This window comes from Rhinichthys klamathensis, unplaced genomic scaffold (assembly GCF_029890125.1).
Source record: "Rhinichthys klamathensis goyatoka isolate OS25496 unplaced genomic scaffold, OSU_Roscu_1.1 h1tg000413l_1, whole genome shotgun sequence".
Taxonomy (NCBI): domain Eukaryota; kingdom Metazoa; phylum Chordata; class Actinopteri; order Cypriniformes; family Leuciscidae; genus Rhinichthys; species Rhinichthys klamathensis.
The window spans coordinates 102,477-126,754 of NW_026606913.1; positions in this window are offsets into that span (position 1 = coordinate 102,477).

Here is a 24,278-nt window from a genome sequence, read left to right on the forward strand (position 1 = left end):
CGTGATAAACAGGGGCAGGCCCGCTTTTCAGTTTATAATGTTATTTTATATGTTTGGCCTCGATAAATTATTTTATATGTTTGGCCTCAATAAATTATTTTGTAATATTTATCATCAAAACAAAATAAATGATAGATTAGGTGGGTGAGGGCGAGGGTGATCCTCGCTCCAATGTGGGACAACAGGTCATCAAACTGGCCGCGGGACAGGCGGAAGTACCGCTGAAAGCGGCCATCATCCAGGCGCAGCTCCTGGAGCGAGTGGTGAAACTCGCCAAACTGGCAACGCCTCCGGAGAGTCTGGTGGACCCAAGTCAATTTCGCTTCAAACGCTTTTTACGCGCGTCTATTTTGCTTTGGATTCAAAATGTTGCACTTGAAGCAACGCGAAGTCACAGCGTGCAGCACTTCACATTTAAAAGTTTAAGCACAAAGCGAAGAGATATTTGATACTTAGTATATTACATCTATGCAACAGTTTATTGAGCCTTTTCTTTTAACAGTTTAAAATTTCAGTTACAGTGTGCATGAAGAACAATTAATAGTGCTCTCTACTCCAGTGCTGTAATCTAACAGACACCCGGGAGAAAGGAATATGATTTAGAAAGCGCAGTAAACTCCAGCAAGATAAAGTCATTTTATGCAAACCATAGACATTTATCTACAAAAAAAAGTATAATAGTGGGAACATTGATCTTGAAGAGAGCTTGCTGAATGGAGAATGACTGAGGAGAGATGAGTTTCCATTAACTTTAACTTAACGACTTAAATATTAATTTTTACCTCACATTATGCAATCGAATTACTTTAGAAGTATATAGTGCACGAAAACTTTATGGTGCTTTACAATATTTTTTCTGCCTTTAGTGGGGCTTAACAATAACACAATAGTGTGCACAATATCGGACTTCACAGAGAAGCTGCAGCTGTGGCGGGATGATTTTTGGTGTGGCGGCCCGCCACGGCAGAATGAATGTAACAGAAACACCGTTTCGGGTTGGGGCTGGGGCTGGGGCTGGGACTGGGACTGGGACTGGGACTTCTGCAGCGCGCAGTTTCACGTGCAGAGAGCTCCGGGTCAGCAGCTTGCTTGGAGCAAGGATCACAGCGCATATTTGAACTATATATCGATACCGAGCGCAATTGTTCCCGGCGGCCACGCAGCGTTGGTCTGGTTTCACACCCAACTTAATTCTACCAATCCAATCCACTTTATTTCTATAGCACATTTTACAAACACAAAGTTACAAAAGTGCTGCACAGTAGTGTTGTCAAAAATATCGTTATTTCGATAAATATCGATACTGAAATATCTGAACGGTACCAATACTAATTTCCAGAAGTATCGATACTAGCCGGCGGTCACTTTCACTTCTCTCCAAAGGCGCGTTGACAAACACCACACGTGACGCACTCGTCTCATTCGCTCTGGTTAAATAGCAAAAGTGAAGTGAATGGGAAGATGGCGAGGGCGGCGCCCCCGCGACCAGCTTTGGTTGATTGATAAAGAACACCGCGAGCGGGCATGTCGGAGAATAGCGCGGACACGCGTAAAAAACACACCGCGAGCAGGCATGTCGGAGTCGGAGAATAGCGTGGACACGCGCTACACACCGCGAGCGGGGATGTCGGAGAATAGCGCGGACGCGAGCGGGCATGTCGGAGAATAGCGCGGACACGCGTAAAAAAAAAACACCGCAAGCGCGAGCGGGCATGTCAGAGTCGGAGAATAGCGCGGACACGCGCTACACACCGCGAGCGGGCATGTCAGATAATAGCGCGGATACGCGCTTCACACTGCGAGCGGGCTGCGGGCACCCAAAAGATTGTTTGACTATCAATAATCCCTCACATCACTCATTTTTTTAAATTATTGTATAGGTGAAAACAGACTTAAGGAACAGGCTCCAGGGGTACCATTCAGCAGCATATGCTCAGCATCAGGGGTGTGTGTTGTTTGGACAGACCTGCCCCCACTGCTAAAAAGATCCTAAAGGAAACACTAACTCTTCTCATTTGAACTTTTCTGAAACATTAACCAAGATGGCCTAGTATTGTTGTTGATATGAGTCTGTGTTGTCTCTTTTTTTCACCGTAATTCTTAAAGTTAACATAATCTCACTGAGGAATCTTGGACAAGTAAATATTGTAACTGTGGTCAAATGTAAATGAACTTGTGACTATTTAACTTTATTCAAAAAGTATTATTTAATTCTGTAGTTGGCCTTCATTAGCGATTATCATCAATTTGATTACACAGATATTAATTAAACTAAACAGCTAGACAATGGCATCTCTGAATTCAATAATGAAATGCCTTTAACTGAAAATTGAATGTTTAATCTTATTATACATTACTGACACTATCTTCCAATTTGATACTGTTAAGTGCTTTTTTTTTTTACAGTATATTTTAATCTTTGATAACAGTAGGTAATAAAAATGCATCATGTTAGCTCTGGTCCAATTAAAAAAATATTAACAAATAGACCTCAGGACATTTTTGTTCATGTAAAATATACCTCATTGTCATGTTCTAGACTTGTTATATTTAGCTTTAAATAAAAAAAAATACCCCCTTAATATTGTGGCAGTTTTTTTCTCTGTGGTATCGAAAATGGTATCGAATATCAATATTTTCAAGGTATCGTATCGAAGTTAGAAATTCTAGTATCGTGACAACACTACTGCACAGAAGACTCAAAACATACAAAACAATTATTAAAACAAAATAAGAACATCAGGTTTAAAAATATAAAAAGATAAAATGAATAAACAGTAAAACAATCAAAGACATCAGAGGACCACACAACTCACACAGAGTTAAAAGCCAAAGAATAAAAATTTGTCTTTAGACAAGACTTAAAACACTCAACTGTAGGAGCTATTCGGACTTGGAGGGGCAGAGCGTTCCAGAGTTTAGGTCCAACCACAGAAAAGGCCCTGTCCCCCCGCGTTTTAAGTCTTGACTTGGGGACAGCAAGCTGGAGCTGGCCCTCTGACCTCAGTGACCGCGCTGGCGTATAAATTTGGATGAGGTCTGAAATATATGTTGGGTCCAGTTCATTCACAGCTTTAAAAACAAACAATAAAATCTTAAAATCAATCCTAAAACGAACAGGAAGCCATTGCAATGAGGCAAGAATTGGAGTTATATGATCACGCTTTTTGGTTCCTGTTAAAAGACGTGCTGCAGAATTTTGGACTAACTGTAAGCGTGAAAGTGCGTTGTGATTTATACCGATATAAAGTGCATTACAGTAGTCTAAACAAGAAGAAATAAAAGCATGTATAGCTTGTTCAAACCTACCGAACCCTGGGGCGTTTGCGTGCATCTTACGCCATTGCAAACATGCAAGACGCATGATAGAAAACAGAACGCGGGTCAATACACTGCAGGCTCACTCTCGCTCGTATACAAGGTAAATCATCAACACTATTATCCCTTACATGCGTTTTATTTAACTAAATACACCATAATCAGCTAAAACCAGGGCTGTCAGTTAAACGCGTTATTAACGGCGTTAACGCAAACCCATTTTAACGGCGTTAATTTTTTTATCGTGCGATTAACGGTCTTTTTGGCCTAGCAAACTGTCGTTTTTTTTCACGTGCTTTTGCAACAGGAAGCGGCATGCGCGGTTTCAATTGATTCATTTCAATGGCTTGCGCCGCACGAGGACGTTTTGTTGCTTCGTCGACCAAAGCGCAAGCGGATCTAGCTAGACCGGAAACAAAACAACAGGCACGCCGCACACACTTGTTTGGGCTTGCGAGACGGCCAAATAGTAGGTTAACGTTACGTTTTGAGTGGATGACGAGCGCGAGACGCCGAAATGGATGCCAAAAAGATTTTGAATGGAAAGTTTACTTTTAAAAAGTTGCCAAATGGTTCCATTGACAAGACCAAAGTGATCTGTGTGTTTTGTCGTTGTGAACTGAGCTATCATCATCGCAGTACGTCCAGTCTGAAATACCCCTTGATGACGGCCAAGCACACACACACACACAGCTGATGCGAATTCTCCGCCCCCTCGTCAATATCAGGACCTCGTCAGTATTTCTTTGATCCTTTTATTGATGGACAGTGTTACATTGTGTGAGAGATTATTTGCTCCAAGTGAGAATGTTAGTGTGAAATTGAACACCGTATTGTCAATGTGCAAATGTTTATTTATTGAAAACAACAAAGCAAGCCGATCCACTTTTCCATGTTGATAAGAGCATTAAAATGAGAAAAAAAATAATGGGACAAAAAGAAATCAAGAGACATTTAGAATAGATAAAAATGTGCGATTAATTGCGATTAATCGCGAGTTAACTATGACATTAATGCAATTAATCGTGATTAAATATTTTAATCGTTTGACAGCATAGCTAAAACGCATGCACAGGTCCCTTTACTTTCTGAACAAGTGCGATGCCTTGCTTTCACATTAACGCGAACCGGCACGGGCCCGCCATGCACACAAGTGTAAACGCGAGCTGCATATCTGCGTGCCTGCCTGCTTTCAGCTCGATTCATTATTAGTCAGAGCTAAGTGTAGTAGGCTAGTCCAGACTCTTTCAATTCCAATTTATTTGTATAGCGCTTTTCACAATACATAATGTTTCAATGCAGCTTTACAGAAAATGCATGCATCTACATTACAATTCAAAGTGATGTTATCAGTTGCATTTCAGAAATGCACATATAAAAATGTACAGTAAGCTAATAATGTATTAATTTAAGGCAGAACAAAGAGCTTATTTAAGTAATGAATACATACATGTTTGTTAATAGAGGATTAGATTAGGACTCTGACTAATATGGTATAGCCTAATGGAAATTCAGATAAGCCTACTTATGCTTAGATTGTTAATACATAATGTTTTTCAACAGGTGACATTTTATATTTTGGCCCTTCAGTTGAGTTCAAAATAAAATGGACACAACGAAATGACAATGTTTTTTTTTTTTTTTATTAGTCGTTTAGATTAGTCGACTAATCGAAAAATGAGTCGCTAGAAAATTAGTCGTTAGTGGCAGCACTAGGTTTGCATAACCTGTCAGAAACCGTCTCAGGGAAGCTCATCTGCATGCCCGTCGTCCACATGCGGGATGAATTATGAACTGGATTTTTGAGGGTGACTGCAAAATCGCCACAGTTTATTTGAGGCAGAGGGAGGGAATAAAGAAGATAAATCGATGTTCGCACCTGTGAGGATCTGTGCTCTGATGTTGCTGGCAACAGGGAGCGGTTTCATAGCTGTAGCATTCACCGGGCTGGGCATCGGCGCTGCGGAAAACAGAGTGAAAGGAGAACGATTTTGGGAAAAGGTGTTAGGAGGGAAAAACCCCGCAGGCCGAGGCCATTTGTGGAGGCAACCTCACACTTCGGCCCATGAAGCCTGTGGAGGAACTGGAAAAGTGGGAAAGGAGGTGAGCTGAGGAGGTAGAAAGGGTGTCAGGGCCTGCGTCTCTAGCTGAAGCAGCCTCGCGCTAGAGTCTGGTGGTGGGGCTGCAGACCATGGACAGGGGAAAGAGTTGGAAAAAGTGACAGGAAAATTATGTGGTAGCTGAGCCGGCACGGTTGGCGGAGGCATACTCGCGCTGAAAGGGCGCAGTGCTGGAGAAAGCTGCGGTCTGTAGCTCGGCGGAGAGAAGAATGGGGCCTGGTGGCGGTGGAGTCTGGGGCGTGGCCCAGGCTAGTTGAAGGCCTGCTGCAGCCTGACTCTCACGGAAGACTGGGACCTGCGAGAGAGGAAGATGGTGTTTTCTGGGAACGTGAGTTCGGGGCCTTGTAATTACTTGCATTTTTTGCGGATTTTGGAGAAGGAAACGCTGCCTGGAGTGAAACGTGCAGGTTGACCAGTTGTGCTTTATTCATTCTCCTAGAAAAATGAACATCTACATGAACAAATAGAGTATTTCGTGTAAAAAAAAAAAAAAATCCGAATTATCCTACCATTTGATGGTCTCAAAGCACAGTTCAAAGTGGGAACAGGTCCGTGGGCAGCTAGCTCGCCATTTGTGCACATAATCGTGTCGTTTAATCAGACGATTCCTCTCCAGGAGATCATATTTGGCACAAAGCAGGAAACTCTCACAGGGGATCACGTTCACATAACGTTAGACAGAAACACAGAACAAAACAAACAGGCAAACATAATAATTAATATATGATTCAAACATTATTGTAACAGATCATACATGTCTAAAATAACACATCAATCTAACTTCTTGACCGTTATTAAACTCATCGGTGCTTATAAATCGATCGCTCACATTTTATGACAAAATTAGCATGTTTTACATATGGTAGCTTTAGCCCACGTGCTATTCAATTCAGCTCACGCATTACACGCGGCCTACGCAAACTCAGTTTTGGCACATCCTTTATATGAAACAGGTTAATATCTGAATTTTCACTCACCAAAGCGAGATAGAATCACTATTTCATAAAAGAAAGATTATTCGCATCGCTTCACTCTGAAATCCGTTCCATTTATTCTCCTCCGATCTCACTCTTCTCTCTCTCCGACAACAACACTTCAGGCTGATGTATCCAAAGTCCAACTTTCCAAGTGCACTCAGTTTTGTACAAGATTAATGTTTAGCGCAAGGAGTTTCTAAAGAAACACTCCGTGCTGCTGTTTCGTCTGATCCGACTCTCTCGTCGTTTGCTCATTTCTGAAAGCAGCGCCCGCGCGACCTGTGGGCGGGCTTTGTGAATGTGCCGCTACTGTTGGCTCACAGAGGTGTCAGTCATTGCAGCACGATGTGTGATTGGGTAAATCTCTTTTCCATCTAGAATAAAACACTCTTTTCTTTCTTTTTTATAATGTTTTCTCTTTATTTGTAGCCAGTGTTGCCCCTGTTACACTAGCACTTCTGGTTCCATCGTCCCGAAGTCAATGGTGTTTTGGTTAAATGGCTGAAATAAGGATTGAAGTGAACACAAGCTCAAGACACTTTCACGTTTTATTCTACAGCATAAAATACATCAGTAATACCCCACTCATGATATTTTTAAACTGTTACATGTCTTGAAATAGGGGGTTGCCAACAAGTGGCTAAATGGGACTACAGAGGCTGTCGAGGAGATTCAACGTCATCACGCTGAACAGGTAAACTCAGTTTGAACATCGTAATGCTTATAATTGTGCTCTTATAAACTATTCTAACTCAAACGTTCTGGGAAAATGTTTTTAGATAAAAACTGAAAGAGTTGTCGGAAGCTTAGTGGTGGTGACGTTGAATTCGTGGGACTGTAACTTAGGGTGTATTCACACCAGGAAAGTCCGATAGTTCACTTGCTTTGGTCCGGACCAAATAATTGTTTATTTTTTGGTACGGTTCGCTTTCACACTGCTCTTTATGCAAGTGAACCAAAATTTGTCAACAAAACCACACGTGTGCTAAGGTCGTCCATTCATTGGACAAGGATTCTCAAGTAGGGAAATCAGGAAGTGCAAAAAAGGTTCAGCATGGAGATATTTCGTACTGCAATATTTGTTATTTTACTAATTTTGTGTTATTCTGTACAAACGTAATATGAAGAAACTGCGCAGAAGACGGATAAGGTATATAGTTTTGATTCAGAGAGGGGCTATGTTCACACATTCAAATAATGAGATTCTTATTGTATATAGGCTACTGCTAACAAGTGCTGTCAATGTTAACGCTTGCGATTTAAGTTTGTCCAGTTTAATGCAGCGTCATCCTTGTATTGTAACTATCGTTACATTATATGAACTGCAAAAGCTTTTTTTTGCATCTATGCGCGATTAGACTAAAGAGAACGCGCTGTATGTGAATGTCCTGATGCACACACTCATGCATTCATTCCATTCCAATGACGCACACACGGCGAGCCAGACAGCGCGCCGGAATGGAATTCGCACTTGAACAACAATAACACAAACCATTATGCCAAAATCTCCGACTACGGAAGCCTTTTAACTCAAAGGCGCAGTGCTTTCTTGCAATTGGGTCGGTTCATGTTCACACCGTAAACGAACCGTACCAGAGTTCGTTTGGAACCGTACCGAGACCACCTCTTCAGCTGGGTCTCGGTTCGGTTGTTTGGTCCGCACCCGAGTTCGATTGCTGTATTCACACCTGCCCAAAAGGTCCGCACCAAGGGGGGAAACGAACTAGAGTTCGATTCAATCGAACCAAACAAGGCAGGTGTGAATACACCCTTAGTTCGTTTATAGCCTACCTTTAGCTTTTTACTTCTGGCAACTCTGCATTTAGGCTTCAAAATTCATAAAAGTTGTGCACGTCTGTGATAATTATTGATGGACAAAACTTGTCATTAGCATAAACTTTTGTTGATCACAGAGCTTGTTTTTTGCAATAATCCAAAAGAAAAATCCTATTTGGATACAAAGTGACATCATACCTGCACACATCTTGGTCAACTTAAGGCAGAAGGTTTATTACGGTTAACAAATCCAGCTCTATCTCTGTATGTGGACAAAAAACATATTACTGAGATTGACAAGCTTCTTTTTAACTTCTTATGGAAAAATAGAAATCATCATGTGAAGAAGTCTGTTCTAACAAATGACTATGAAAAGGGTGGATTAAACTTTATCTATTTTTGTACTCTTAATAATACTTTTAAAGTAAATTGGTTGAAACATTTCTTTAAAAACCATAATTCTATTTGGAATGTCATACCAAGTCATATGCTGTCAAAACTGGATGGGTTGAGCTATTTCTAAACCTGTAATTATAATATTGATAAAGTCCCGATAAAAATGTCAGCCTTTCACCGCCAGGCCTTCCTTTCATAGTCTCTTATTTTCAAACACAACTTTTCACCCAACAAATATTACATATGGAACGACAAAGACATATTGTTTAAACACATATCTTTATTTATTGATTACTGGTTTAATAATAATATTATTTTTGTTGACCAATTATTTAACAGGGATGGTTGTCTTTACTCTTATAATGAGTTTCTAGAAGAATACAAAATTCCTGTGTCTCCTGGAGATTATGCCAAAGTCTTTGGAGCAATTTCTTCTGGTGTTTGCGTGTTATATAGAGCTCAACCAAGATTGGACACACAACAACTAACTTTGTTATCGCTGACTGACACTTCAGTTGGTAAGATTTGTTTTTCTTGTAACAATGGTAAGAACAATAAACTAATTAGATCGCTGTTCAAAACAGATATTATCACAGTCCTATATGTGGTTCCATACTGGAATAAATTTGTGCAAAACATTGACTGGAAGAAGGTCTGGCTCTTACCCAACCGATATTTGCTGACCAACAAAATTACAGAAATATCATTTAAAATAATTAATAAGTTTTACCCGTCTAATGATCATATTGTTAAAAAATTTTAAAAAGACATTGATGTAATGTGCACTTTCTGCTCTATGAGTATTGAAACAGTTACCCATTTGTTTTGGCAATGCCCTTTTGTCCAAAGTTTCTGGTCTGATATTTGTAATTTTATTGCAGAAAAAATTGAGAAGATTTCAAGTTGTTTTGGAAGGATGTTCTTTTTGGCCTTTATGACCTCTACAGAACTAAGACTAGGCCTAATGAAACTTTCATTATAAATCTCATTATTCTCTTAGCAAAACTTTACATTTATAAATGTAAGTTTGTGCATTCCAAAACATATTTTATTGCTTTTAACAATGAGGTCAAGCAATATGTCAAAACGATTAAGTATTCTCTTAATCAAAAGGCAACAAAAACTGTGAATGTATGTAAACAATTTGATATGTTTTTGTAAATCCGTACTTCCCCTGGCAAAATGTGATGATGTGAGTTTTGTTTATGTTAAAACACCCGCAATGTTGAAAACTGCACAATGTATTATTTTAATAATGGAGATGAATGTTCCTGTAAACTGTGCAATTGTAAAAAAAAAAAAAAAAAAAAAAAAAAATCACAGTCCCGCCCCACAAAAAAAAAGCAAAAAAAAAGATTTGTTAAATTTAATCTAAAACATATTGAAATAAGCATAACTAATATAACCTTGACAGAAGGAAGGTACATTTTTTAAATATTCACGTTTAATGATAATTCACATCTGTTAATATTTTTACTTCTGGTGACTTTTATTGTGCCTTTATTTATTATTTTTATGAGGCATTGAAAAAAATGTGTACACATATTCATTTATCATCATCGTGATCTGTCAACTCCAACACACAAATTGCAAATAAACAATTTGGGATTTTAAGACAATTTAAGTAGATGCTGTGTTTATATAAAAACACCAGAAAAACAAAATGGATACTGTGTGATATGCAAAATATGGTTATTTTAGTCACTTTCAGCTGTCAGACGGTAAGATGTCCTGTCTGACTCTGGGGACAATTCAATAGATGGAACTGAAAATCAGTGTGAAACCATCTTGTAGTCTCAGTTCATTGATTCACCGTGGTGAATGCTAGATTTGTCAATATTTCTAATACATATTTGACACATTATTTTTGTATCTGACAGCGTTGACCCATATTGAACGATAGGCGAGGAAAAACACATTCTGTGGGGAGAAAAACAAAACATAAAAAATAGAATAATAAAATATTTTTTTTTATAAAAAATAAAATAAAATATTCCTAAAGACTCTCTTATTAACTGCAGTGTCACATGATCCTTCAGACCTGTTTTATAATATACCTACTTTCACTTCTGGTGATTTTTTTATTTTTATGAGGCGATGAGAAACACATTCTGTGAGAAAACAGAAGCAGCAGAAGATGCACCAAGACATTAATTCCTTTCCAGTTTTTGCAGGCTGTTTTGTGAGAATCACAGTGCATGATTTCAAATAAAATATTCCTAAAGACTCTCTCTTTAATGATTGCAGAGTTCCTGACAACTGCAGGTGTTCTCTTCTCAGTCTAGGTAGGTGAGAGCCATTAGTTTAGCTCCGAATTTCACCTCTCCCGCTTTGAAAGTACTTAAAAAGCAGCTGAGCGTTCTCTCGGCGCACATACAGCTGCCTCGCCAAAGCTCCAGAGCGCCGTTAAGGGGCTTTCCCCAAAGGCTCTCTCAAAATCTCTTTTCAACCAGCCTCTCTCGCTTCCTTTAAGTCACCATCATGCCGTTCTCTCCCTCTCTCTCGGTGCGAGTGTCCATGGAGAGCGCGGCTGGATGACGGGTGCACCCTCCACCTGCACCGACTCGAGTCACAGAGTCGTGGGCTCACGGCCCCCCTAAGGGGAGACTTGGGAAAGAAAGTGTCTCTAACAGATGGAATCTATTGTCTAGAGAGAGAGTGGAATAAAAGGAGAGGGTGGTGGAACTCAAGGGTGCAAATGTGGAAAGAGAAGGGGGTGGCGGTGGTGTTAACACTTCAGGGTGGCGGGTGGGCTCCAGTTAACTTGGATGGTTGCCTTGCTTGGTTTTTAATGAACCTTTGAGCCAATGAACTTAATTAGGCGTAGTCTCTTAGCCAAAACCCATCCACACACACAAACACAGGCTCAAACCTGACGTCAACACCACACTCGCTACCAGAGAGGAATTAGAGGTCAGGGTTGGACCGTGTCGCTATTCTGTTCTGTCCGCCTTATATATATATATATATATATATGTGTGTGTATTTGAATTTGTTTTTTATTGTATTTTCCATTGACTTTTGACATTGTCGCTTTTGGCTTGCTTAGTTGGGGTTTAAAAGACACTTAATATTCAATCATACTGGATTATCGATTTGACTGCACTGACGCTATTGGATGAGAAGAAAAACTTGAGATGAATCGAGCTGGATGATGACACATCTTCTGTAGAGCTGCTTTTATAGCCGAATCGACTTTGTTTCATACATGACAAATTTTGCAACATCACGACTATTATTGAACTGAATCAACACTGAACTGACTTGAGCTGAATAATGATGAAACTGTCTTTGCAAAGTTGTTTTAGAGCAGAATTAGAATTTTCTCATATTTGATGAAGTTTGAATCAATTGTTATTTCCTTGTTTACTTCTGCATAAAGCACTATTTAAATAATCAGTTTTTAAAAAAGTCATTTTAGTACATCAGTTTTCATTTCAAGTAACAGACAAAAAAGATTTTGGTTACACTTTATTTGGTTACACTTTATTTTACAGTGTCAGATTACATATTACTATGGTCAGAACATGTAACATTATAGTAAATTTGGCATAACTACATGCAACTAACCCTCAACCAAAACCCTAAACCTACCCAAACTCTATAGTAAGTACACGTAGTTAATTAATATTACTCAGCACTTAAATATATAATTACACTGTAACAATGACACCTTAAAATAAAGTGTAACCCTCTTTTAATTACATGTATACTTATTATTGGGTTAGGGTTTTGATTAGGGTTTTGTTTAGGGTTAGTTGCATGTAATTATGCCTAATTTAGTTATTACTATAGAAAATAAATGTAATATGTGCAAGGATACATTAAAATAAAGTGTTGGCAAGATTTTTTTGAATGGTTTTAGTTAACTATAATAACCCATCAACACACACAAACGCAAACCTGACGTCAACAACACACTCGCTATACTCGTCTAGAGAGGAATTATGGAGGTCAAGGTTGGACCATATCACCATTCAGTTTGTCTTTATTAGCACAAGAAGAGGCATTCAAGAGCTCTGGCTTTCATCATTTCCTCGTCCCCCTCTTTGTATGACTGTTGTGTGGCACAAAAAGAAGATCAGCACCTAGACCTGGTGCCTTTCAGTCCCTTGATGCATTCTTAGCACACATACTCAAGTACACACACACATTCTGAACACTGATTGCAGTTTTACTGTCCCTGGTGCAAGCGAGGACCTCATTATATACCAACACAAACCAGGACAGACACAGAAAAAGAGGTGTGTGTGTGTGTGTATTTATGTATGTGTGATGCTCTATTAAACTGACAAAGCTTCTAATTAACCAGACCTTTTGTGTATCGTCTGTTGAAGCCGTATAAACCAGCACGCCTCAATATGGAAAGGAATTCGAGAGTGGAATCCACAAATCTGAACGGGCCATGACAAGAATGTCCCACTTCAAAGAAACTCCTTCTAACAGCTGTTTTTTACAACCTCACAATACTTGGAGAAAACAAGGAGCAAATTAAATGCCATTGCAACTATATAAACACACAGATGCATGCTGATGAGCTTATTGATATGATGCTTGTGCAAAACCAAATAATCCACTACCTGCACTTTTGAGTGTTAATATAACTATTTCTGACTAGTTTTATCGCAATTCTAACTTTTTCTTGGGGTTGGGAAACAAGCTTCCATACATTTCAGCCAAGCAAGTGATTATGTATGTTATATATATAATTGTTCTGAACATAAGCAGACAGACTGAGTGTTAAGAAGTAAATAAGAATTTGTGTAGACAGACAGACAGACAGACAGATAAATAGATAGATAGATAGATAGATAGATAGATAGATAGATAGATAGATAGATAGATAGATAGATAGATAGATAGATAGATAGATAGATAGATAGATAGATAGATAGATAGATAGATAGATAGATAGATAGATAGATAGACAGACAGACAGACTGGGGTGCGTTTCCCAAAGCCAAATGGCCGCAAGTTCTGTCGTTACCAATAGAGTTCAATGGAAATTGCCATCATAGTTGGATAACGATGCTTTCGGGAAACGCACCCCTGAGTGTTAAGAAGTAAATAAGAATTTGTGTATAGACAGACAGATAGATAGATAGATAGATAGATAGATAGATAGATAGATAGATAGATAGATAGATAGATAGATAGATAGATAGATAGATAGATAGATAGATAGATAGATAGACAAAGAGACAGACAGGCAGAGAGATAGACAGACAGACAGACAGATAGACATACAGACAGTCAGGTAGACAGAGAGATAGACAGACAGATAGATAGACAGAATGGGTGATTGGCCTTTTTTTAATTAGAAAGGATGAAGGAAAAACATGGAGTCATGATCCCATTAGAGGAGAAATAAATAGGGGGAGGATGGGAGGTTGTGTACGTTTTTTACAAGTAAAGAGTTTGAACTCTCCTGCCTGAGCGAGGCATTCATTATGACTCTCATTACAGTAAACACACAGTTTATTATAAAATAACACGTTTAAGCTCAGCATACCAAGACGAGCACGCCTGTGTGCATACATACACAAATGAGAACATACAAACATGCTGCAGTATCGCATAAACCGATGATGCCAACAGATGCAGCAATTTTCTTTTCAATCAAGTTCAATGTCCTTAAACAATCATACCTTACCATCTGTACTTTATTTAGTACAATATATTTGTGCCAGCATATATCAACACCTTTGATATGACTACAACAAATCTCAATACAGACACACAAACACTTTTCCATATTCGTGTATTTATTACAGTCAGAACTGAAGAAGAGTTTAAATTTGAATTGAATAGGCCACACCTCACAGGAAGTTAAACTGGAATTTGAATTTGAATGTCAGGAAGATAAATTTATTTCATTTACAAGTAATTCAACATAGGTCATTCTGGGAGATTAAGTATCCCTACACCCTAATCCACAAAAAGTTGAAAATGATGTCATTTACATGTCATTCCAAAACTGAACAAATTTCTATAGGTGGATTTTCAAACTCTTCCAATTGAAGATTACAGTTGAATTTCTCAATGCATTCCTAAATGGTGCACAACCCTACTGCTAACCCAACAAAACTGGCATTTAAAATATGAAATAGATGTTTACATAGTTATGCTTTATTTTAAAAAAACTATAGCTATGCGATTCCTATGGTATTCTAGGTGGTTACTTACTGGTTCAACCACAAATCAGTTTGATACAAGTCTATATGATACTCTGGTTTCTAGCTATGGCTCAGGTCTATCCTTCAAATGTTTATTTTATTGCCTACCAGGTAGAAATTGAACGTTAAATTGCTTAGAAATAGCAATATTTTGGTTTGAGGTGTTAATCCAATAGCAGAAATGAGGCATAATGCTACTAAGAATGAGCAACAATGATAATAAGGATGCTTGCTTAAGCCCAATTAATTAAAGAGATAGCCTTTTTATCCTCAGAATTGGTGTTGATAACTCGCAATTGCAAGTTTATATCTTGCAATTCTGACTTTTTTACACAATTGCGAGTTTAAGTATTTCTGACTTCTTTTATCGCAATTAAGACTTTTTGTCTATAATTGTGACTTTTTTCTCACAATTGTGAGTTTATCACTATTTCTGACGACTTTTATCACAATTCTGACTTTTTTTCTTGCTATTCTGACTTCTTTGATCGCAATTCTGACTTTTTCTTGGGGTTGGGAAACAAGCTTCCATACATTCAGCCAAGCAAGTGATTATGTATGTTATATAATTGTTCTGAACATAAGCAGCAGACGGACTGAATGAAAATGTGATTTTACTCCTGGTTAGCATGTTTACCACTCTACAGAAAGCAGTGGTGCACTTATAAACACTACATTGTTAGTGGCCTATATTTCAATGTCAGAATTGCGAATTTCGCTAAAAGGCGAAACTCACCCTCATGTCATTCCAAACCTGCATGGCTTTCTTTCTTCTGTGAACACAAAAGACAACTCCCGGATCGAAACATCATTGGAGCTCATTGCATGGACTGAAAGAAAATGTGGTAAATGACAATGTTATTTTTATTTTTATTTAACTATCCTTTTAAGGCATTCATTATTCCTTACGAATTCTCTACACGCTGAGAGATCTCCACAAGGAGATTCTGTCAGGTTTAGATGTTCCCCTGGGGACACTTTTAGGAATTTTGTCCCCACTAGGATTACAAAACCTGCCCACATAAGCACATATGTACTTAGCACTGGTAAGACACAAACCACAAACCTCATGTAATGATTTCTGGTTAGCCTCTCTTTTTCTGTCTTTCTGTATGCACTCTCAGCAAAGCTGTACCTACTTCCACATGTTCTTATTTAAATGCCCTTGATTGCTTTATTTCATTGGTAATAGTTGAGTGTGATAAGCCACTGTGTGTGCGTAAAGAGCAGTGTGCCTGTGTGTGATAGATGGAATACTGCGAGCTCAGAGTTGCCTGGTCGACATTCCTCCACAACCCTAAGACTAATTGATTGGGGTGTCAGTGTGTGTGTGTGTGTGTGTGTGTGTGCATGTGTGTGTGTGTTTGAGCAAGAGTTCATGTGTGTGAGGGTGAATGTCTGCCAGATGGCTGAGGGATTGCAGTTCGATTAGTGTGAATGGGCATGAGCCTAGCAATTTTGTGCTTGAGAGTGTGTGCATGCACCGCAGTGATTTTAAAACCTTAAACTCGCTCTAAAAGACAGGACTTTGTGCTATTATTGCTTATTGCACAAAAGATTTGTTAAAAAAATGATTACACGACTGCTTATTGAACACATCAGTCACTCAAACTATTCTCCTCTCATCTTGCCACAATAAACAAGTGCATTTGCAATTGATGCCTGTCGTGATAGCGTCATTACCAAAGATTTCTTTGAGAAAGAATCTCACTGGATCACTGGATGTAACCATGGAGATCATACGGGAATGATGCCAGTTTCGTTCCCATCTACCGCTAACAAAAGAAGTTAACTATACCATATGTTCACCTCCAAATCTCAAGGGTTAAATTGGGAAGTCATTTAAAACCACTCTCCAGCCATCGATGAAAAGATGATATGGATGGTTCATGTAATTATTTTAATTGTCCACAATTAGCCTTCCCTCTCTCTAAAGGGTGGTTTTACTTGTTTTTTTTGGGGGGGGGGGGTCTCACCTAGGTTATTCGAAATGCAGCATCTGACTGATGCCTGCTGTATGTTGGTTTGTTTTGAATATCCAAGATTGTTTTCTGAGCGCCAGTGAATTTAAATACGTCATGTTGTTCCTGATTAGTGAATTTATCATTGCACTCTGACCTAATGTTTGATGAAATACCATTCCTTCAGTGTGTAATCCAGCAACATCAGCTATCCATGCCATACCTCTCAGCACGAATCTCTTTGTTAAAGCACATTTTACCTGTCTCTCTCTCTCCCTGTCAGTGTCATTATGTGTCATTATAGGTTAGCCATCTGTGGTGCTACTATGAGCCACGAAGACCTGCAGGACTCGGTGTGTATGTTTGGGGCGGGTGGAAGGGATCCACATGCTCCATTGTTTCCGAGCGCTCAAAAGCATGAGCCTTCCCCTACAGCCTTAATGGAACAGACTGGATAATATTTAACTAATGATTCTCTCCCGGTTCCTTTCACCCTCCCTCTCTCTCTGCTCTGTTCCCACTAACCATAGCCATTTCCAAAGTTAATGACACAAAAATGGAGACAGAAAAAGGAGCTGATAGGGAGGAGAGAAACTGAATGAGGAAAGAATTGAGGGAGAAATGAGGGAGTAGGAAAAGAAAAAATATGAGAATTGAGAATCAGGTGTATTGAGAGAAACTTGACAGACAAAGGAGCAAACAGAATTTTAACATCCAAATTATTTTTTTCCCACCCAAAATGTATTTATATACAATTTAGATCAATTACTTTTTATCATTACTTGCATTACTTTTTATCATTAAGTGTCAACATTGCTGGGCAAAGTGTTGTCAAAATGGCCACAACAGATTCTTACACAGCACTTCTACAGAAGCAAGGGATGAAGGAGGGGTGGGAGGAATGTAAGAACGAGAGCGAAAAGGGACTGACACAGCAGAGTGATAAAACTATGGCAGTTCAAATATGTATCTTGGTCATGCCAATATAGCTAATTGAATCTGAAATTGAATTTAGCTAGAGGGATAGACGAAGAAAAAGGGGGAGAGACTGACAGAGAGGGAGGGATACACACATGGGGAGTCGAGTACTGGTAGTTGTGCCCCTGCCATGGATTAAAGTCACAAGTGCTCTGAGGCAAATGTAGTATTAGTCACTTTAATAATTAATCATCCTCTGAGCATGTTTTTTTTTTTTTTTGAGCCATGCAGTGACCCATTTATAATTCCCCTCCACTAACAAAAATAAAGCAAATAATGTGGTTTTTAGCTTAAAAACTAGCTAAAATTAACGAGAGTGGAGAGTTTGCTATTCAGGGTCTGCTGGGTCAAACAAACTCATCTATTATCTAAATTCCCAGGGTAAATAATAGGGAATTCCTGTCTTTTCACACCAATTTGGCTTTTAGAGGAGCCAAATAGGGGAATAAAAGAGAATAGAAGAGGCTACGATGGGCTCCCAAAGGTCTGCAGGATGCCATCATGGAGAAAAATGAGGCCCATATGCAATGTGTCCCCGGTGAAAGGAGATCTCCCGCCGTGCTCCTCCTGGCTTTGATGCTTACCACCACAAAAGCAGATGGTTCTAGCCCTCGACACTCTCTGCTCCTGTCCCCCACCCTTCCCGCACCGTTAAGACAATCCCATCCACCGCTATTAGCCCCCTGCCTGCTTTGGCTCTCTATTCGGCTGCAGCTTCAGGCTCCTTTCAGGCCACTGCCCAGAACCCAGGGGGCTGCCGGGGCAAAGCAACCTAGTCAAGCATTCACCATCGCTGGCTGGCTTTGAATGGAAGTCAACTGAGTGAAAAAGACATGTTTTTAGAGGACAGAGCGGAAAAGTGAGGAGAAAAAAAAGCAGGTGAGGAGAGATCGATGAAGGTTTTTTTCCCCTCTAATACCTCATTCAATGCTCGCAGGTTACAAAGCAGCAGCAACTGCAGGCGGTGTGGAATTTTCCGGATGCTTCTTCCGATCGTCAAAGGCCAGCAGTCGGGGAACCTTCATGCAAAACGAGATCAAAGATGGAGACACCCCAGTGAAGCTTTTTGCACTGTTTTTCTATTTTAGTCCCAGTCTCTCTTAAGCAGTTCTGCAATCAACGCAGTAAAGAAAATCTGCAAATGACCTCCGAAACCTCATCTTTGTTAATACCTCAGCTTGATCTCCCGGGCTCTCATTGGCACAAGCCAATTAACTGCTGCTCTCGGAGGCCGGGATCAAGTTCTTAATTGATTACATGGCGATAGCTTATTCAATTATCAATTAAAGAAAGAAAGAAACCAAGAGTTGAAATAAGGGTAAAGGAAGTTTCCCAAATGAGATCCTCAGAGGTTTTGTCTTTGCCTAGGTGGTTTGGGGAGAGTATAACAACAAATGTATCGAATGCAACTGAAAGGGCTGACAGGTCTGCTTAGCTACACTGCTCCAGACTTCACCCCTCGAGTTCAAAACCTGCATTACGGGGAGAGCGAATATAGAAAGTCCGGTGAATAACCATCAACAGGAGACTTTCCAGCTCGACCAAGTCAGATCTTTGCATCCTCCACATAGAAGTGTGCTTTCAGATCACGAGGGGATTTGTTAGATTCGCTTCTTCTGCTATCTGCCTCTGGCATGAAGGTGAATGGCTACCCTTGGATATCCTCCAACTATCTCTTCTCTTGTCCGGTTTGTTTACCGAGTCACAGTGGGATACCCCTCTCCAACTTTAGCAGTCAGCTTAAAAATAAATAAACCACTGTGACTGTGTCTGGTATGCTACCAGGCTAATTTCCCGGGATGGCATGCTACCTTAGCCTCACTCTGCAGCTAGCACACACTAATGAGAACATGTTTTAGGGACACACCAATTTCACGAATGTCTGTGACAAGTTGTCAACTCCGTCGCAAGGTATTTCGCAGATTAATACAACTAATGGTTACTAATGCTGCGCGGTTAGCCTGACTGAGATAGCCAAACAAAATCAGCACACAGATCGTTAGTCTGACAGTATTCTTGGCAGCATCACATATTTTAGAGAGCATCATCGCCTGGAGACAATCAAAACAGATGTCACCCCATACGTCTGACATCTGGAGGCTACTGTCCAGTGTATACTGTTGCTAATATTGTCAATCTATCAAAAAACCCAAATGTCCCAATTACTCTTCATTTGGTCATAAACTTCATTTGCAGAGAAGTAATCAGAAGTGAGTCTTTGCACTGAAACAACAAAAATCTGTTTTTAAACCAGCCTTAGACGGTTTGTTGGATTTTTAGTTAGTTTAAGATGGTCTCCCAGCCTGGCCAAGCTAGTGTTTAGCTGGTTTAGACCATTTAACCAGCCTAAGATGCTAAAGACATTTTTAAGCAAAGAACACAAATTACTCTTCATTGTTATTGGCACTTAAACAACCAGAAGTGTTTTAAAACCGGTCTATGATGACTAGCTAAGACCATGAAAGCTAAATATGTTTTAGCAAAATATATTTTTAAAGAGGTTTGGAAAAAGTCACTGACATTTAGTTCTCAACCACACTGTTCAACACTCAACCCGGATTTAACGCCCAAAGGATGCCGATAACCATCAAAGGATTAATCCAAATTTAACCATTGTACTTGTTAACTATTTTGTACAATCCCGGATGAGTGATGTCCTCCGGCTCCTCCCTCCCGCAGATGAATGGAACAATCCGTACAGTGGGAGGGCTTTATGGGGAAGACGACTGTGAACGCTCGGCTGGATAGTGAGAGCTTCACCGAAGGAGAGAGAGGATGGACAAAAGTGTGTTGTGAAAAGAGCTCCGTCTTTCTGACAGGCCCAGCATGCGTGTAGGCCTTGCTCCAGATGGTGATGTCCCGGCTACCGGCTGGGGGGCTCTGGACTCTTTCTATATGGTTGTCAGCTGGGCTTTTCCTCCCCCTGCCTGGGCCCAGTGATTTTATCCTACAGCGTTTCAGTATAAGATAATTCACACAATACTCCACATGCTGCTCTCACATCAGCATCATCATCCAACACAGACGTGAAGCCAAACTGCCTTCCCATTGGAAGCATGCGAGACTCTCACAACATTGTCCAATCCAGGCTTGGAATTTTTGCGCTGACCTCAATGAATGGTCGGGGTGACCTTAAAACCTCTTCAGTCTGTCAAAAGCATGCCACCACTGAAGAGGTGAAGTAGGGTCCAAAATATTACTGCTTTCCAGGCAGTTGTTTCTGGTAGTAGTTCTCCAGAGACCTTTAAAAAAAGCACGACAAGAAAAAAGGAACCAATTCAACATTTATTCTTCAGCAAGTTCAGCAACAACTAAAAATACAACTGAATAAAGTAGGTTTAAAATAGTATAAGAATAGCTCAAAATGTTTTACCAATGCTACACAATTGCTATTAATTTATGCACATTACCGTTCAAAAGCTTTGGGGTCAGTAAGATTTTTAAAATGTTTTTGAAAGAAGTCTCTTTTGCTCATCAAGGCTGCAAATATTATTGCAATGATTTTTCTATTGGGAAACATTTTAAAATGTAATTTATTCTTGTGATGACAAAGCTGAATTTTTAGCATAATTACTCCAGTCTTCAGTGTCACACGATCCTTAAGAAATCATGCTGATTTGCTGCTCAAGAAACATTTCTTATTTATTATCGATGTTGAAAACAGTTGTTTTACATTTACGGAAGAAAATATGAGTGGAGTTTGGGCTAGGCCATTGCTATGCAGTTGCTAAGCTGTTTAGAGTGGTGGCTAGTGCATTGCTTTGCTGATTAAAGGATGTTGAAAGATGTCTTGGTGGTTACTTACTGGTCCATGTCAAAAGAGTCCACCTCCAAGTCTGCATGATTTCTGGTTTCTAGATATGACATCCCTCCTTCAATGTCAGTCTGCGGTATTTTTCCAGCTGTTTAATCTTCCACTAGGCAAAAATTGTACGACAAATCACTTAGAAAAGTAAAAACCTCAACGGTTATCATTTATAGCACAAACGTGTAAGACGAGTTAAATACCTGACACTACGTATGAGAAAAACTAATAAAGATGCTTCTTACCTCTAAAAAAATTTATTGAGCTCAACTCTGAAAAAAAAAGAGCTACTCGGTCCGCCACTAGAGGAGAATGCAATATTCCAAATCGCAAAACCTCGTTTGGCAAATCAGCCTTTTCTTTTGTGGCTATAACTCAGTGGAACACTCTCCCCACACACCTTATTACCTGTACAAATCCTCAAACTTTCTCGAGTTTGACAAAAGCATGGTTATTGTCACAACAAAACTGTACACATCTATGAAATGTGTGTGTGTGTGTGTGTGTTTGTTTTGTACTGGGAGAGGTAGGGATCTTGATTGTTTAGTTTTGTCGGGGTGGGGTGGGGTTGGTTTTAGGAATGGGGGAAAATTGAGCATATGTTAGTTTTAATTGTAAATTAATTTTATGGTTAGAAAATTGTATATTTTAATGTTTTGTATTATTCTCTGCCAAGGGACTACGGGCGGAAAATAGCACTTGTGCTACAACCTGGCACAATGCATCTCTCTTTGTTTTTTAAACAAGGTTAATGTTAACTTGTGCATTGTCCCTATTTAAATAAAATGAATCTGAATCTACTAACCATATATTTAAGTTTCTGTAAATGTTCACATATGAAATCAGCAAAAAAAATATGATCCAATAAAAGTTATGATCTTTTGGCCTTTCACATCATTTCTATACATTGACCAGGCTCACACCTGGTCTTTTATATCTCTTGGTTCAAAGTTAGTGTAGTGTGGGTGTTTTTTTTTTTTTTCATGTCCTGACCTACTTTGCTAGGACATTGGTGGAAGGGCACATGAAAGACAAGGATCTCCCCATAGACCTAAGGTCATGTGGATGCTCAACTGGCACAGGTTGTTACAGCCTGGTCAAGGCATTGAAGCAGAAACACACACACACACACACACACACACACAAACAAACAAACACACACTCAAAATTAGCAGGGGCCTATACCATGAAGCCGGTTTAGGTGGCTAGCCAGGTATGTTTCAGTTTAGTTTGCGCCAAACTGGGTTTTAGGCATCATGAAAGTGGTTTGGCTTTTAGCAGTGTTCATCGCCAAAGTAACTTACGCTCCACGGCTAACCTGGTCCGGGGCAGGTTATGTTCCAGGTAAGAGGTTGCAAACCAAACTTGGACCAATCAGCTGATGTGAGCAAAGTGACACATGTCTGACGCGATAAAGTCACTCCACCTGTTTCTACTCCAAATTAAAGGTCACTACATAGCAAATGATTTTTAAAGACAAAATCGTCTGGCTTTTAGTAATGCTTATTTAGAATAATAATTTTGTATGATTTAGATATTATTTATGTAATTATTATACCCTTAATCGATCAATTTTAGTTTATCAATTAGTATTACGCACAGTTTAAATGAATAAATATATAAAGGTAATATAAATACGCTTTAGAATCAATAGATAAAGCTATAAAATGACTACATGAGCTTAAATGTTCAATTCTCTCTATACCTTTATCAACTGTATAAACTAACTTCACAGCTTTTACTTGTACTGATATAGCAAGACTTTTTCTTTTAGTCTTCCTCTTTCATAGACAGCTATTTCTTCCTGCTGTGTAAATTTGCAGTTTCACTCTTTCTCTTTCAGTTTCACTCTTGCGATTGGCTGTTCGCAACTGATGTCACACCGAAACTCCTAAACTCGAGATCAAAGCCTGAGTTGACAGAGAAAGTTGATGATCAGCATCATGGTAGGCTACTAACAAAGCCTGGTTGGATTGGTTTGGTTTTGTCAACTCAAAACTAATCGGTAACGCTTTAGATTACAGCCCAGAAAGTAATTGAAGCGTTTTTACAGTGTAACTTTCTGTAATTCTAGTGTACCTATAAAGTATTTACATGTAAGTATAAGGGAACTATATGTAAAGTTTGGGGAATAAAGAGCATACACTGCCTACCCTTTTGTAATAATGGTGTACCAATACATACTGTATAGGGTTTTTAAAAATTACATGGTACATATCTATGCATTTATACAGTAATCTTTTTAACAAAAGTGCACTGAAAACTAAAACAACTGCAACTTTTGCTTAAATATTGGGGAATAGTGGTGCTTGTTACCCTCTTGTTCCATGTAGTTACAGCGTAAGTACAATAAAAATACATACACACAATCTTATATCACTGACTCGGAAACCTTTATTTGAAATACAACTTAGGGACCTTGCAGACCTTTTGACAGCGTTAACTAGTCTTTCACATACAACCACATGGTTCTTCAAGACCCGAGCCACTGCCGTACTGAGCAAAGCGCCTCACATCTTTCTGTCACTCGTTGTCACGACACACACACAGGAAAAGTTAAGATCCAAGAGCAGTTTTATTGGGAAATCCGTACTCACAATCCAGCCAGGCAAACGGTCAAAATCAAGTAAATCAATCCAAAAACACAAGACATGAACAAGAAACAGGCAGCAACAGGAACAGAAGTGTGGGGACATTAGACAAGGACTCCGTAACAGACACTGAAACTAACAGGGTATATATACACACAAGTGCTAAACAAGGTGACGAGA